General features: G+C 43.1%; 1 protein-coding gene across 30 annotated transcripts in view; it reads right to left on the bottom strand.

The window, feature by feature from the left end:
- ATXN1 (ataxin 1) overlaps window positions 1-15,492 on the bottom strand; it is a 257,325-nt gene that overhangs the window by 206,741 nt on the left and 35,092 nt on the right. For 11 of the 30 annotated variants that reach the window (XR_005702254.2, XM_040073518.1, XM_058419630.1 and 8 more), the window contains 2 exons: window positions 15,187-15,464; window positions 8,522-8,641 (listed from right to left, as the gene is read on the bottom strand). The gene's annotated coding sequence lies outside the window, so the exon portion shown is untranslated. Of the gene's footprint in view, window positions 1-6,264; window positions 6,432-8,521; window positions 8,642-12,290; window positions 12,414-13,865; window positions 13,996-14,091; window positions 14,208-14,668; window positions 14,763-15,186; window positions 15,468-15,492 lie in introns of those variants that run through there. The other 19 variants (XM_040072331.1, XM_058419655.1, XM_058419648.1 and 16 more) reach the window with 15 other exon arrangements.

Raw genomic sequence — 15,492 nt, 5'->3', positions numbered from 1 at the left:
AACATTCAAATTTGCATTTCTGCAGAAAAGTACTGAGGTATTGAAACACTCTAAGCAGAAGGGTATTTTAGACACATAGAAACACACAGAGAATTCAAACAGAAGAAAGGGTCTACACAAAATCTAAGTATTGTGCCGGTAACAAACCCAGTGAGGGAGGAGGCAGCCGTGTACAAGTAGGTCAGATATGCAGCAGCAAAGAACTGCTGAGCACAGGAGAATCTTGGTAGAGAAGGCGGTGAGGAGAAAAACTAATTGGCCAGCAACAAGAGAAAGAAGTCTGGAAATGGTAAAAACAGAACAGAAGAATAAAAAGGCAAAATACTATTTTGGCTATGTGAAGAAAGATTAGTCTTATTCATCAACACTTCCACCTGATGTACAGGAAGGAAAGAAGACCGATGACATTTGAGTGAGGAATAACTTTCAGTCCCTTTCCACTAGAAGGAAAAGCCAAATGACTGCTCTGCTCCCGTCAAACAAACAGCATCTGATCAGCAGTGCTGACCTGTTCGTGACAGCTCTGAGCCCAGGGGCTCAGACACACCCCAAAGGCCCCAGACTCTATCACACCACATTTACACCCACGTGGCTCCATTGAAACTACCCAAATAAGTAAGAGAGGTGGGAACCTGACCCCTTATTTCATAACAGCCTTTGGATGAGCACCCCAGTGCGATGTACAACATGCACTCTTCACGTGAAATAAGAAGAGCGGCATCAAACCACTGGCTGCTGCTGCCTGGGTTGCACAGTGCTACTGGTTTCATAAAGACACCCTGGCTGAGCTGTATAAACAGCACCAAATACTGCAGCCAGCCAGCTGACAGCTCAGATGAAAGCACTTCATAGCAGAGCTGCACACATAGCAGAAGTGTGTCTTAGTTTGCATTTCTCCCATTCCGTACAGCCAACATGACATTCACCAAGTTTGACTCCTTAGGTAACAGGCACTTGTACTCCATGGTTGATGCTTAATATATTTCAAATGCTTACCTTCTACCCACTTCAGTTTTCCTTAGGGTTCTTTCTCACTGTACACTGTACACTAACAGCAATCTGTATGGTAGCCTCATGTAACAAATGTCATACTTCCACTCAGGAATTACTTTAATTTGCTCAGTCACTACACATTGTATTCCCTCTGAATCTGCTACTGAGATGCAATCAAAATAAACCAGTGGTAACAAGCAAATGGCAGGACACACCTGTGCTGGTTGTGTCACACTCACACCCAAAGATCATGCACAAAGAATAAATTACTCTGGCATCTTGTGCAAATATGGAACAAAATGCAGACTTTAACTCCTTAAGTTCTTCCAGTATTGCAGTATCACGTCTGTTTTAATACACTATCAAATGCATTTTTCAGCTATCCAAACACCATATAGTATGATTTTAAACTATAAATTATTGGACTGTAAGCTCCACCATCATTCTCTTTCCCTGTGAAACAGGACATAGACATGTTACACACACTCACATGTCACTTACCTCCCCCCAGTTTAATTAATCAACTGTCAAGTTCACAAAGGAAATCACAAGTGATTTCCATGACTATCATTAACAACAAAAATATCAGGCCAGATCACAGCAGAGATCCAAGAAAGCTTAGCAAGAGTGGCAAGAAGGAAACATGAAACTCAGCCCTGATTCAAAGAAGAGACAGACAAGTCCTAAGGAGAGAGGTGCAGCAGCTTCTCAGTTCCGCATACAAGGAGATGCAAACACAAATTGTTTGACCAGACCAGCCAGGTCATCCTTGCTTGGTCCATCAGCAAGTGTTACTTACAGAAGAGCGATATTAACAAAGGTAGCTGGTGGGAAAAAGGCAAGGAGAATCCAGAGGAAAGAAACACGTTATCTACGATGTATCAGGCTTTCATTGTAACAAAGCAGAGGGCAGGTACCATTTTATTTGGGTGCCAGGGAGGGAACAGAAGTGGTGAACAGAGAAACTTCCACCATATGTTAGTGAGTTGGGTTTTCTTTGTTCTCAAGCCGAGTCCAAATTTTAATACATTAGCATGTAATTAAAACCTTGGGTTAACTGCAGATCATGGTCACAATATTCATATGTTAATGTTTTACTTGCACAACTACTGATAGAAATAGTATTGGCATGTATCCATGTGTCTGGGGCCAAACACTTTAAAGTTCAATCTTAGACACCTCTGAAGAAGGCAGATGAATATCCGTCTAAATCAACATCTAATAACTCTTGGCTGCCTCTGGAAAATAAATAATGATACCATGGCTCAAGATGCAGGTCCATCCACAAAAGCTGTAATGGTTTGTACAAGGATTTGTCAAGGAACAAGTCCTGTCAGTGTAAGCAAACCTTTCATATCACAGGTGGGGCATCCTAAGAAAGTATTTTCTTTTCTAATTGTTACAGTCTAATTCTGTTTTCAGCAATGCCTATGTAGCACTCCCTGAGACACCTTGAGTCATTAAAAAATTAAATAGAATGAAAAACGGAAAAATGGTTCAATGACCTTCGGTTAGGTTTTGATTCCTTGTGTTATTATGCTATCTAAAATGCCTATTCACTGCGTTTTATAAAATCTCAAATTGTATGTTTTTCTTCTTGCATCTTTGCTTCTAAAACATGATATATTCTTTAAAAAAAATCCAAAAAGGAAAATGGGAGTTACTTAAAAAAAAAAAAAACTCCCAAGCTACTTTCTGTTTATTTGCTGCGCTTGTGCTCATATTTGAATTCTGTACTTCAAGCCATCTTTGATCAACTTGATTAATATTCCTTACAAAAGATTTTATAGCTGGTGTACTTCACAAACACAATTAAAGTAGATTAATCTGTTCTGAATTATATGTTTCATAAAACTACTGTTCCTCTGATTAATTTTACAAAAAACACATGTAACTATGTAGAAATGAGTTTTTTCTCATTGATAAAACAATCCTGTTACACAGCTTCCAGTACTGGGCAAGAGACATCATTGTGAGTATCTAATAAATCAGCAAGACTGATGATGCAATGTCATGTGAGCTAATACACAAAAAACTGTGTTTTTATTCAGTAAAAGAAAAAATAGCCCGATTCTCAGCTTATAACACTGACCCAGCTACAATGGAAATCTTCAGGTATCAGTATCAGCGGAATAATGCCACCATCTAGTCAAAGTGACTGTAGATGAACCACAAACCTTTCTCCACTGAAACCAGTAAAAAAATTTTATTCAAATTCAATAGCATGGTTGAATTTCAGAGACACTGGGACTGAACAGGACCCGTCTGACTCCTGATCTGCACGAGAGACTCACTTTGACCTTACCATGACTGTCATGAGCAGGCTGATGTCATTTCACCCCATAAATCCCCTCGCCTGGTGCTGTAGCTAAGCACTGCTGAACTTAGGTACCCTCTAGAAACACAGTGATGCTGTAATTAGCAGTGAGACTTGTAATGCATTCCCCAGCCAGAAACAGGGTTGCTGTGGCCACTGGAGTAAAAGAATGCGAAAAGGGAGTGGAGAAGAATGAATAAGACAGGTAACAACAGAGAAAACACAGTAAAAACTTACTAAAGTCTCTCATATTAAAAGAACATAATAACCACCAGGAATCATCTAAACTGTCAAACAGGTATTACAATAAACAGTTTATTTTAAAAAATTCCATTAAATTTATTATTTCATTGGAGAAGAGCAATGATACATAGAAAGTATATCTTTGACATAAGCTTCTGAGCATCTAAATTCCATTGTGTTTGGGGTTTTTTTTGAGAAATTACGTATTTAACATACTGCTTGCAGTGCAACAGTAACCTAAACCTTTCCTTTATTTTTTGGCAAATGCTGTGCATCACTCACATTCAACTTATCATTAACTGTGAACTGTTCACGTATCTTAGTGCGGTTTCAATGCTCCTATGGCAAGGCCAGACAGCGTTTCAGAAACAATGATATCCCCAGGCCCATGCTGTAGTTTCTGAAGCACAGATTAAGCATGGTATTCTGCTCAACAAGCTCATCACTGTTAAGTAACTCATCAGAAAATAAAGAGGGAATTATCAAATGGGAATTGCCAAGTAATTAGTTCTCTGAAGCAGATGACATACAACTGTTAAAGGGAGGGGCTTCCCTGCTAGTCATATGTCAAAGTATAGCCTCCTAATCTGTAAATAAAAATTCAGTACATATGATTAGTGTGGTGAGTTTTTAACTGCTAGTGGTACATGGAGAATAAAGTGACAACTTCTTCTACCATAATAACCTACTGGGATTTTTTTTCCTCTTGAATATATTGAATTTTCAAACCATTCTGGATCCGCTTGCTGTCAGACTACCTTGGGAAAGCTATGAATATAGCACAGTACCAAGCAGAGGGGCTATGGAAGAGGAAGAATGCATTTGTTATTATATACGTTTGAAAATACCGCTTTCTAGTCAGCTGCTACACATGCCACTGAAAAGTAACCACACCAATGAAAAAATATTCAGTAGCACAAAATTTCTGAGCACAGTAAAGGGGGATTAAGCCTGCTTTTTGTAATTATCCTTCTCCATTAAGCCTGACTTTCTTTCAAGTAGCTGGCCTCACAGAAATGTTAGCTGTACAAAACTACAAAGGCCTTCACATGTGGGTACCTGACAAACAAAAATGTGGTAACAGTCACAACCACACTCCAATACAAGTGAGAAACACTGTGACATTTGTATTTTTTATAGAGCAAGGAGTGACTCAATAAATCTTAAAGTCAGGTTTACAGCTAGTTCCAAAATAAGTAACTGATGAGAAAATAAAGAGGCAATTATCAAATTTGGGGGTTGCCTCTATCACAGTGTCTCAAATGAGAAGAAACACTTCAGCCAACACATTTAAATCCAAATGTTACCACCTGGGCTAACTTCAGACCAAAATTATACTCCTGGTAATGAGGGATAACTTTCTTTCAAAAGCACCGCCCTGGTTTCAAGGCAAGGCAAACCCCACCAACACACACAGCCAAGGGAGGGGGCAGCAGGAGGGCACACACAGATGCTCAGGCTTGCACACAACTGCACATCACACCCAGACACCTCACCATTTCTCAGCCCCCAGCACATGAAGTTCTCCATCTATTCACACTCACACTAACATCCAAAAAGCCCACACTTTTAAAGGAATGCTAACAAGTTGCAGTGTGTGGGACAGCAAGTCACATTCCATTTGTAGATACACCTTTTAAAAACACCAAGTTGGAAGGTGAATCAAACCTCGGGTAGTGCCTTATATCACATTATGAATGTCAGCCTTGTGTTTTTATGTAGGCATACCACTACACCCAATGCCATTTACACTTCAGACCATGTTATGGGACTTTCTACCAGTCAGACAGCACACCTTCAGTATCTGCTGTAGGAACAACAGAGCAAAACCATGAAAGATTATGGCTGAGGTAAGGGACCACAAAGCCTCATTTTTAAGACATCTGTCAGCACTCACATCACTTAATTTAATTTACCTTTTAGTTGCTCACACATAAACAATTAAAAAAATTAAAATTATTCCTAATTACTATCCAATTATGCTTACTTCACAGCTCCATTTCACTTGTGCTGTTAACACATTAGAAATCTCCACTGCCTACCTTATTTTAGCCCTACAGCTATTGTAGACCTTCATAAACAGCACAAGGGAAGAAATAAAAACAGCTATGATAAAAGGACACTGATATGACAACCAAAAATCTACCACTGCACACAGTAATACAGAGACAGATTATTCTTTTTATGTTCACTATTAAGTATTTTAAAAGAGCAGACCGTTGCCTGTTTACAGAGAGCAGTAGCCAGAAGTCTGCATAGATCAGAAATTAAGTCGTACCTAAAAAATAAGCTATATTAGGTAGTATACAGACATTCTTACTGAAAATTCAGCCAAAAAAATTTCTTACAAATGGGCTGCAGCCATAAATTCATCCCAGTATTATGATTAATAAATATCAAGTTACTTGACAGGAGAAAATATTAAAAAGAACTCTTTAATTGTTAAAATGTCCAGTATCTCATGAAAAATCCTCTCAAGACAACTGTATAAAAGAAAGCATTGTGACATTTGCCTACAGGGAAGGATGCAGCGCATGCTCTGAACAAATAACAATAACTCTACGTTTTGGAGAGCAAGCTAAAATTAACTAAAAAAACCAAACCAACAAACCTATTTATTTATTTTCATTTTGATTTTAGTAATACCCATGTCCTTATCCAGGCAAGATGCTCTGCAGAAAATGCTGCTTGAACTGGAAGGGTAAGCACACCTGAAGAGCTAACAGCAGAGATGTTACCCACTGAAGCCACAATTCCTCACGCAAGTGAAGCCAAGAAAGTAGGGATGGAAAGCCTCAAGAACAGTTTCTGAGATCCGTTTTGGATGCCTTCACATGTGTCCCATGTTCTGTCTCTCTGACGGACTCCAGGGTCATGACCCAGGTCTGCCTAAAACGGAGCAGGGCAGTTGCCACCTTCATCCCAAACCAAATGCAAAAGCCAGAAAGATGATGCATGTGAGTATGAAATGCTCTCTCTGTGGCTGCTCCCTGCACAGTGCCAAGTCACGTTTCTTTCACAGGTTACTCCTGTGAGCTCCTGTCTGTTTCCTTCAGTAACAGAGAGAAGTTTGTAAGCAGGCAGTGTCTAGCCCACTAACTTTTATTTCACTTATTTAGTTATACAGTGGGCCTGATTTTGATTGTTCCATAGAGAAAATGAGAACTAATGAAGTCAACAGAGGTTGACTTCAGCGACTAAAGTGTCCAATAAGAAGTTAAACCAAATCCAACCTAATCTAAGATCCATAAATACAATACTATACTTCAAGCTAAGCTGGTATAGGAAAAACAGCATTTTAATACTATATTCCCATCATGCTTCTGCACCAGACTTAACTAAGTTATGCTTTTTATTCAAAATGTTTGCTTAACATCAAATATACTCTCTCATGTAATTGCAGAAAACACCAGATGCAAAAATGTCCAAGGGGACTTAGCAATACATTGTGGGTATCATAATCTGATTAGGATTTGACCAATGCCCCATAAACAACTACTTCTAATTAAGGTATATAAGCTTTTCCAGCAGTAATCAATTCTTCAAATAAACACGTTTTTATAAAACCCAAGCTAATCCTGAAAAAAAAAAATTAAATACTTCGTGGAAATTATAACATCATAGCAAAAAAAATTCCTCTTATTCAATGTCCCAAGTCGATAGCTGCTACCAATTCAGTTTTCTTGCAAAATGGAAAGACAAAGTATGTCAGTGCACGGGCACTTTGTGTGGTTTTTCACTCTCAAAAAACTCTTACTGCCCGAAGTTACAGCAGTCACCACCCACCCCCATCACTCAAGCTCATTTGGAAATTTTAACAGGCATGTCCTTGCATGTAACTACTTGCCTAGGCAACTTCCCTCTAAACCACAGCACCCTTCCCCACAGCCACAATGAAATGTAAATGATGTGCTGCGTACTCTTCTATGGCACACCGTATACATTAAAAAGTTATTCTGCAACGGAGACTTTCTGATCAGCCCTGCATAAATAAGAATGCTACTGTAATTAAGCTTTCAGATTGTAAATTTAAAAAAGAAACCCTTTGATTTTCTGCAGGCAAGCACTATATTTCATTTTCTTTTATTTAAAGACACAGGCGATTTTATTATGATCCTTTTTATATATATATATATATATATATTTTTTTTTTTTTTTCCTTAAAGCATTAGCAGCACTGCCAATCCCAAGCACTTAAAAATCATAGAACAGGTCCAAAAACCAGGCTGGCTTAATGACAATCAGATTAAAGAAATAAAATAAAAATTTATGTTCTTTTTATTGGCAGTATGATTGTTGAGTCTTGGGACTTGGTCTCTTCAACTTATTTTCCACAACCATATGGGAAGGAGAGAGAGAGGAAAGGGACAGCAGCAGACCAATGCATGCGCACTTTTACATCTTGTCTGGCCACAGCATTTCAGGGAGAAAAATCAGAAGAACTGAAAGCATTCCTCAAAATGGAGCAAAAGACACACAGATACATCAGTAGCGATTAATTATCCTGGGAACTATTCTAATGCCAGACAAAGTTTAATGCACAGAAAAAAATCAAGACAGTGGAAAATCCAAGCAGGCGACAAGAAATAAGAATCCTGATAATGTTCATAAAAGTGAAGGAAGGATTTATACAATTTTACACATGGCATTTTATAACAAGAATCCAAGTCTGCCAACTTTTCCATTCATACTAACATCTTCTAGTAACTGAAAATACTCTGACCTCAGGTGAGCATAAAGTCACTCATCTGGAATGCACTTGTTCTGCAAGTCACTGAACTGAGTCACCGGAGTTAAAGGAATTTTTCTGAGCAGAGTTTCTCAAGGACCTCTACTGCCAGGCAAGGGAAGTACAAACCTATCACAGGTAGGTAATCACACAGACACCAGGAAGGTGCCCACTTTGCCTAAAGCCCAGAGCAGGTAGTGTACACTTGCTGAAGGAAATAAAGAGCATTGCATTCTCACCTTATTGGCAGTGCATAACTGTATGGTGAAGACAAAAATGACGGTGGTCACTGTCCTACGGGGTCAAGAATAAATTCACAGCTTGTATTGCTTGCCCATCTGGCTTGGCCTGCAATGTGACTGTTGATCCGGGAGTTGAAGAGATGGAAACCAAAATAGAGAGAAACAGAAACACAGTTAAGAATCAACATTTACAGTCACTTACAACACACTAAGATATCCCAATGAAGACTGAGAGAAACCGCTTTTACTATTACTCAAGCACAAATAAACTATAGATTTAATCCTGCAGACAGAGCTCATACAGTAGAGAGCAGAGCCCATTTATTCAGAGTGCTCTTTTCCTAAATGTGATCTTAATGAGGTGAAGAATCATAAGCGAGTGGAGATGACTGTCTTCACTGCCAACAGAACATACTTTATTTGAGAAGCAGTAGCATCCTGGAAACATAGTGCTGCAACTACTACTAGTACTACTACTACTAGGTGAAAAATTACCACATACTGGAATGTGACTTTACCTTGTACACTTTTTTGTCATTAAAGGTGGCATGCTACAGTTGATGCCTATCACTGTAAATTCCCAAATAATATAAACAAAGAAAAACTCTACCAGTTTGGGGGGTTTTATATTATTTCTGTGATTTTGCTGAGCAAAATCATGATGAGCCAGCACTGAACTTCTGCTGACATCACCTATTAAGCAAAATACATTTGGGTTTTTCACTTGGAATCTCACCAAATATTTTTATCACTCTTGGTACAATAAAAGGATTTAGTGGGACCATTTCTCCCTCACTGAGAATCATTTCTGTTGTTTCAGTTTATGAGCATACTTACTTGTTCCTATTTAGGGAAGGATTTACACGCATACTTAACTCTAGATAGGTTCTTTAATCAATTCTCATTTAGCAAAACCCTCACTGGGACCTGTACTAAAGTAACTTTGCAGACTGGGACCAATGCACACATACAGATTTGCATGTGTTGTACAACCACTCCAGACTACAGCTTTGAGAGAAAAAAAGAAAGTCATGCAGCATTACATTCTCAACACATGGACTGAGATCAAAAAGGAGTTATGGTCATGGATCTAGTTTTTGTCTTTTTGCAAAAATCAGGAATTCACAAAGTTTCTTACATTTTAAAATGTTAGTTATGCATCACCTCAGCCAAAACCACATAAAAATCTTCAACTTTCTCATACAAAGAATGTGAATCACTGAATAAGACTTCAAAATATAGTGACTTAGATCAAATACCTATTTATTTATTTATCACACTTGGAGCTTGCTTAAAAGTAAAATGAAAGGATGAGGTCAGGATTTTCACTTTGCAAAGCTTAGGCTGCTGAAGTCACTGGAACATAGCAAGTCAGTTCTTTGCAATGAAATATTTACCTGTGCCAAGCCTGCCATACTTCTGGTTCTCGTTCTAATTATATCGTTATCTGTTGACACAGAGCTGGTTACAGCAGTCTCAGAAGAGACCTACAACTAAATCTGTTATCTGCACTCTCTGAATTGTACACACCGTACCCGTACAGCTCTCCAGAACAGCCAAATCACTCACAACCTGTGTGGTTATAGCTGAGGCTGTCACACAGCCTGACTTCTCTCAAGCATCACCAGCGTCAGCTGCCTTGCACGCTGGAGTAGGTTTGCAGCCGGTGCTTCAGACCATCTATGCAATCCTGACAAGCACTTCCTTCACAGCCTGCCATGCTTTTTTATGGTATTTCCCCCTCAATTAGTACAACACAACAAAAGCAGTGTACATATGAACAACAGCAATGATAATCCTGACTGTCCTCTGCTAAAATGTGCTGCTAAACTTCAGCAAGGGGAAAATCAGGCCTTGATTTTGTTTCAGTAGCCATGTTATGGAGACAATTATTTTAAAATTCTAATGTTTAAATCCTTAGTTGCTTTTCAGGTGACTGCATTCAAGTGTCTATTTTCTTAATTAATGAGAAACTAGGCCACTGGATCTATTACATAAAATTTTCTTGTTAAGTGAAATTCCAGGTCTCTTGCAAATGTCTTTTAAAACAAAACTAGCTTTTTCAACCTTTCTAAATAGATTCAATCAGGCTAGAAAAGCACAGTTGCACTGTTTATTTTTCAGAAAAGTTTTTTTTTAACTATGTATATATGGCCTTTTTGAAAATAATTACTTTCTAACACTCTTAGTCACACAGGTAATTTGTCTTACAATAAAATATGTATAAGCAGTATGCAGCACACAAAGGCTCACACTACAGGAGTCATCCTGCTCGTGACTATTCCACTCTCTCCAGCCAGTCCTCCTAACAAACCACCTCCTCAGAATGGAGGCCCAAAACAGAGGCAGCCACACCGAGCAGAGGATATTCTCTCCTAGCCAGAAGGGCAAGTCAGTTGAGGCACTGAGAAGTTGCACTTCAGTGCAGGAAATTGTCTGCAAATACCCTGTCCCCTCACCCCTCCAAGAAGAAACACTCCTGCTCAGCAGGCGGGCTGAGACCTGCAAACTCATCACACCGAACCCAAGACTGCCGCTGCCTGTCACCACAAGGGCTGAACCACCAACAGGCATTTCTCATTGCCTCCTCCCCCAGCTCCAGTGCTTTACCATCAGAGTGATTAAAATATCTATTTTACTGAGATATTTCTGGATTACTTTATGTTCCAGCCTGGTACTACAAACGCTCAGGAGCTGTGGGTGCTGATGATTTCTCATCACTGAGACACAAAATCCTCCGGGCCAAGTTCAACATTAGTGTAAGTGCACCCAAGATTAGTGACTGGAGTAGGGGTGTTACCCACTTCTATAGACACTTAATGCAGCTCCTTAATCAGGCAAAAATCCTATTTAAGCCCACAGTGCTTTTTACCATGAAAAGCAATATAGAGAAAATAACAGTGATGCACAGCAGATCACTTTCTGAGCTCAGTTACTCTACTACATGCCTGGATTAAGTCCAATAAATGGAGTTATTTGAGATATACACCCATGTAAGTGGCTCACAATCCCATCCCCTGGAGCTGCTCCAGATTTATGACATTAGAAAATAGTGCCAAATTTGGTGCTTTTAAAAAATTATACCTACATTTAAGGAAGAGAGGCTTAAAAGAGTGATATTCAAACAATGAGAATGAAGACAAATATACATTGCTCGGTAAAACATGTTTTTAAGAGAAACATGAAGTTCAACGCTAATTATATTGCATATCCTTTGACAGTATTATAAACTATGTCACAAAGCCCCCGGCTCCATGGCTATAATATTTTGACGAACACAAATGCAAAAAATACATCCATACTAGAAACAAAGTGTTTGCTAAGGCAAAAATTCTTTTTAATAGTATATACTTAGGATTTTATCATGAGAAACTGCAGTCAGCTTTAACCTAACACACAAAAGGGCCTAGACCTTGCTAAGAGCTATGAGGAGGCTTAACAAACCCAGAGTGACAATACTGACATCAAGTATCACCAATTTTCGTCTTACTGGCCAGAGGGTATAAAGTACAGTACAGGAGTGGAGAATAACAAGCCTGTGGCCTATGATGAGAGTGCTGGAATGGGAACTGTTAACAAACACTGCTACAGCCAGCAAACAGTCAAACCAGGCAGACGGGGGGGAAGGGGGGGGGAGGGCGGGAAGAGAAAAAAAAAAATTTAAAAAATTAAAAAAAAAAAAAAAAAGAAAAAAAAAAGGAAAACTCTGAAGAAACTTTTCATGCCAGCTAGTATAAGCCAAAAGCATATTTACAAAGTACCACACCTTCATTAATTTGCTAATAATTCACGCAAATGGAACTGACGATTCGGCTGACCTGCTAAGCCTGCCACGTACGGTCCCATCTGTCTGACACTTCAGCGGGCAAAGAACGCCCTTCCCGAGAAGTTCGGCCATTAGGAACCCACCAGCGGCATCTTTCAATTTTCGGCAAGCTCGAGGCGGTGGCCGCGCCGGCCGTACGCCACCAAGGCGGCACACGCAGGGCTGGCCGTAGCCCGCTGGGTCGCCCGCCAGCCACACACGCACCTGGCTGGCCGGTGAATACGGTGAATCCCGTCTGTTACCATGGCAGCCTGATCTAATTACATGACTGATCGGGGCTGGAGTAAGCGCTCTGAAAGCCTGCACCGCTGACATGTCGCTACATGATGAGAGAGACAGACAGACAGCCGAGCACGGAGGAAAACCTATCGACTTCTGCCTTACGTAAAAAGTGAGGTTACAGCCACCCTTTCGAAACAGCTGCTACCCGTAAAACACCGGGCCAGTTTTATGAACAAATTAGGTGCAATCACGTACAATTACTACTATTATCTTGCAGCATGTATCACAAAAATAACTACGGCGCAGTATTTTCCCTGGTCATTCTCAATTTCCCTCTCCCCCATCCATAACCCTCGCTCCATATGATAATACTGCACCGTCTCCATCACCCGAACAGAAATAGATTAGGATGAAGCCGGGATTTTCCTTTAGGGGACGGTTTCATTCGAAACTGAAATTAAAAGTCCTTTACTTATCAGTATGTCAGCAGAGTAACTCACTATGCCTGACCGTATCTGACGTGCAAAGTAACCATTCCTGCACAAAATACATAACCATGAGCGTTAAAGGTTAAAGTGTAAGCTGTGTTACAAAAGATGAATTTCTTTACCATATGAAAGGGAAAAGGTCTCCGGCAAAGGTCATTTACCTACACACCCTTCCCGTTCTGTACAGAGAAATCATTTGTAAAGGGGAAGGTTTTACAAACGTAGATTTTTTCGTCTGGTCGTAGAAGAAATGCCTAAATTTTCCCCCAATTCTATCTGGAGTTCGGGCTCATAGGGAAGAGATGCTGCTCGGAGGAGTCCCTATTACACAGCATACGGTAAACAAAATAAAAATAGCCTGTCGCTCTCGTTGTCTACACAGTGCATTATATAACGGGCTTCCGACTTGTTTTCTTTTCTATTATTACTCTTCAGTAATTCCTCCTCTTCAATAACATGTAAATCGCTCCCAATTCTGTCATTTTATTATTATCGCTATTACTATTACAGTAGGAGCTAACGCTTTTCCAGCACGCTTTAATTTAGACTTTAATATTCTCAGGAATCACATTGACGGATTCAGCACCCACAACCGTACACGGGGTCATTTATTTGTTTTTCTGCCGGTAATTACGATGCCTTAGGGTAAAAGCGAAAAAAAAAAAAAAAAAACAAAAAAAAAAACCCCCACAAAAAACAGAGAGAGGGAAAAGAAAAAAAAAAAAAAAAAAAAAACCAAAAAACACCACCAAACACCAAACCACCACCAACCAACCCCAAACCCCCGCAACCCAACCACCCCTACCCGACTCAAGCAAACCCGGAGGCGGCGGGGGATCGGCGAGCGGCAGGAGGGCAGCGGCCGCCACTGGAGGCGAGCGGAGCCCCGGGGCGGCGGCGGGGAACCCCGGCCCCGCTTCCCCTCGGGAAGCCGCCGGCCGGACCCCACAGCCGCGGGCGGGCAGCGGGGGCGGCGGCGCCCCGGCGCCCCCCTTCCCCCATCCCTCCCGCCCCGTCCCTCCCGGCAGTACCGGGTGGCGTCTGCAGCCGGCCTGGGCCCTGAGTGAAGCGGAGCGGAGCTGCTGCCGGGCACATCCCAGCGCCAGCGCCGCCTCCCCCGCCGCCGCCGCCTCCTCCTCGCTTCATTCACCCTCCGGCAGCCGCCCAGCCCCGTACTACATACGCCGTGCGGCGGCGGCGACCGGCCCTGCCGGCGAGCGGCCCCGCGCTGCGCCCCGCCGGGTCCGCCCGGCGTACGCGCCCCGCACGGCCCCCGCACGGCCCCCCCGCGCCGCGCCGCGCACGCACACGGCACCGCACCGGCACCGCACCCCCGCACACATACACACACCGCACCGGCACCGCACCCCCCGCCCGCACCCGCACACGGCACCGCAAGGCAAACCCACACACACACACACACACACCCGGCACCGCACCCCCCCGCACACACGCAGCGGCACCGCACACACATACGCACTCGCACGCACCGGAGCCCTCACGCTCACACACCTCACACACACACACCTCACACACACACACCTCACTCGCACGCAGCGGCACCGCACACCGCCCCCCCCCCCCGCACACACGCGCAGTCTCACACACCCCGAGGCCGCCGCACCGGGGGCAGCCGTGACTCGCAAAATGTCCACCGTCCCCGCGGCCACCCACACCCCGCCCGGGCCGGGGGGGAAGCGGGAGGGAGGGAGGGAGGGAGTGAAGGAGGAAGGAGCGGGGCAGGGGGGGCAGGGCTGTGCGAGCGGCTCTCGCCGCGGGGCCGCCCCGGCCGCCGCTTCCTCCCGTGTCCCGCATCCCCACTCCGTTCCCTGCGCGGCGTCCTCGGCCATTTCGCGGCCGCCCCCTCTCCCTCCCTCTCCCCTCAGGGCCGGGCCCGCGGTGGCAGCGCCTGCGGGCCGGGCCGGGCCGTGGCGGGCCGGGGGCGGCCGCGGCGAGGCGGGCTGCAGCCCCGTGGAGGGTGGGCAGCGCGCTCCGTGCCCCCTCGGCCCCGTGTTTTTCCAGCTGGAAATCGCCGGCGGTTTGCAGTCTAAACAAGGAAAGAAGCCGGGGGGAGGGGGGGGGGGGTGGCGAGGCAGAAAGCAGAGGAGGAAAAAAAAGCCACTTACTGTAAAGTGTCAGTGGAGGTGGGGTTGGCAGGGGTGGGGGGTCAGAGAGATTCGCTCACAAATGTCTTCCTAGCTGATCACGGGGCTTGGGTCTGCTTTTTGTTTGTTTGGCTTTTTTCCTTCCCCCTGCAGTGACACAGGTCCGGGATGTCTCCACCACTGTAGTAGAAATGATGTCTGCGGTACAGCGCTCGCTCCCTCTCCGCTCTCCAGCATGTAAATGGGTAATAGAAGCCAAATATGGAGCAGTTGGCTGCCTCTGCAACAGCTCAAGGATCCTACTTCATGCAAAAGGCGGGGGGGGGG

The sequence above is a fragment of the Hirundo rustica genome, chromosome 1 (genome assembly GCF_015227805.2).
Source record: "Hirundo rustica isolate bHirRus1 chromosome 1, bHirRus1.pri.v3, whole genome shotgun sequence".
Lineage (NCBI taxonomy): Eukaryota > Metazoa > Chordata > Aves > Passeriformes > Hirundinidae > Hirundo > Hirundo rustica.
The sequence above is the reverse complement of the archived record's forward strand: the minus strand, read 5'-3'. Positions and strand labels throughout refer to the sequence as shown.